The following is a 2487-nucleotide window of genomic DNA, read 5'->3' on the forward strand; positions in this document are numbered from 1 at the left end:
TTATGTTCTAATTCTTTATTTTGAAATAGATAGATTTCAGTTTTTCGAAATGATCGCAAACTTTTTTTGATGTATATGTGTGTATGTGTATGTTGAAAACACTTTGAAAACACTGCGCTTGTTACGTCAAATGTCTAAGTTCAGAATTGCAAAGTTAATAGACTGATTGTTGATGACAGTTGGTGAAACCTTTGACTGATTGAGTTCTTGAGATCATTGCTGTAGGTATCTATTAAAAAACATGACAATGATGAAGATGAATTTACTTTTAGGTTCTAAGCGTTACACAGTAGCCGTGGTGCTCGTGACAAGACAGATAGCACTCGGAGCTGCTACTGAAATAGACGAGTTGCCTAAAGATGACTTCAGGTAAATATAAGATTTAATTTACATGTTTCTTACTTATTTAAATATTTAACTCGAAAGGAATAATGGTTGGGAGGCACCTTATCTATCTTGACTGCTACATACCCCGTGGACCATGGAGCGGCGAAGAACATCTATACTCCATTCAAAATAACATTAGAAATTTAAGTAAACCTTTTTTACTGTTTGTTCAACCGATTTTGACTTCTATTCCGTAGACGAAAGAACGGAATTAAGTAGGCAAAATAGTGGTTACAATACCAAGTATTTACTGCAGCCGCCATTAATCATACTACTAACGCAATAGAAGTCAAAATCGGTTGAACAAACAGTAAAAAAGGTTTACTCAAATTTCTAATGTTATTTTGAATGGAGTATAGTTATCTATAATATAGTAATTGTTTTGGCCAGGGCCCGAGCTCGCGTGGTCATTGGCCGAAACTGCAGCGGGGAGTCGATCGGTGTCCGGGACTACTCCTTCCACCCTGACTACCGGAGAGGCTCCTACAGCACCCTAGCCATGATACAATTAGAAACTGATTATTTGAGAATGCGTAAGTGTTATATCATCCATATGTCAGTCAACTGGCTGAAGCTGCTATTTGAATGAACGACTTGTGCCTTTTTAGAATCAATACATTGAATTGAATCACAAGGCCGAACATTTTTTCTTCCACTGCGGTACTATTAGTCACCATAAGTTTGTTCCACCACTTGCCGGTGGCAGACCGGGTAAAAAGTTTGTTCGAATTCACGATTACCTTCAAAATAAACTAACAATCACCAGTTTTGGCTGACAGTGTGATTTCTAGTAACCACCGCTACAAAATTCTTGTTCCTAGTTATGTCGGGTATACCAGAAATTCTCTTACCTGATTTCAACACATATCAAGTAAGCTTTTTTGTGAAAACAGGCTATATATTGTTTCCAGCATTGCGTCCCATCTGTCCACCACCGACACACTTCGCGAATCAAACATTTTATGCAATGATATTGTCTGAAAGTAAGTAGGCAGCTTTTAATATTATTTTCCTATTGCTTTTTATTTATATCTAGGAGTACAAGTAGGTTCAATAATTTGATTTAAATAATTGACTTTGACTAAGTTGCCAAATCGACATTATATAACGTTCTTAATTTTCTAGACTGCGCTCAATCCACTGTTCGGATTCATAAAATGAAATATGTATCTCCCGAAGATTGCAAGATTTTTTACAGGAGATCAGGGGTTAGTATTTGAGAAATTCGTTTTTGTTTTTGCTATTTCAAGTATCCATTTAAAGAGGAAAAATCTCACACACTCTTTTAGAAGTGCATTACGTAAAAATCATTAAGACTACTAACGAGTTCAAGACAGCTATGATACTATGTCCATCATGAAGTTCTAGATCATCTCTTCCGGCTCCATCATCAGATAAGTTCGACAATATCATATTATTACGTCCTTGCAACATGATTACATTAGTTACCTTAGATTTCTTTACATTGTCACCACTTCTTCACAGAAAAAACACAAAAGAAGTGGGCGTATTGAGGACTATCTTTTGTAAATTTGACCTTCAAAAAATGCTGATTTTCATAATACTTTGAATAAATGTTTTTTTTTTCTTTTATCTCTATTAGGTTTTTCCTTGACGACTTGTACCTACTTATGTTCACAGCTGGACTTAGATACAATGTGGCCGATGCATACGGCCTGCGGTCAAAGTGTTACGGGAGGACATTGCGTGTGGCGGAGCGGAGCCATCCTAGTGGTCAAGATTGATCGCCGCTGGAGACTGGTAACTAACCATCCACCTTAGTAGCGGCGTAAGGAGGGGGGAGGACATATCTGCACGACCAGGATGGCGCTGGCAGAAAGGAATGGTAGCATAGGGTGCCATTCTAATGTGCAAAGCCTAGGTTCATTACCGGTCGCTGCGCAATAGTTATTTTTTAATTGATTCATTGTAACATCAAAATCATGTTACAATCAATCAATCAAGAAGCACTGATGTAAATCAAAAATATATTATTATCTAATTCAATAATGATGAATTTAGTGACCCATTCTAAAAGTAGCTTCCTATGAAGAACGGGCAAGAACCTTGGAGTTGCATCTCTATGAAATAAGTTTTAGC

General features: G+C 37.1%; 1 long non-coding RNA gene across 1 annotated transcript; it reads left to right on the plus strand.

Annotated features, from left to right (window-relative positions):
- The first annotated feature begins 613 nt into the window (after nt 1-613).
- On the plus strand, nt 614-2144 carry LOC135118680 (uncharacterized). The gene is made up of 4 exons (XR_010277712.1): nt 614-920; nt 1299-1370; nt 1513-1595; nt 2029-2144. It is a non-coding gene; the product is annotated as an uncharacterized LOC135118680 (long non-coding RNA).
- The last annotated feature ends 343 nt before the right edge of the window (nt 2145-2487 follow it).

Source organism: Helicoverpa armigera, chromosome 24 (genome assembly GCF_030705265.1).
Source record: "Helicoverpa armigera isolate CAAS_96S chromosome 24, ASM3070526v1, whole genome shotgun sequence".
Taxonomy (NCBI): domain Eukaryota; kingdom Metazoa; phylum Arthropoda; class Insecta; order Lepidoptera; family Noctuidae; genus Helicoverpa; species Helicoverpa armigera.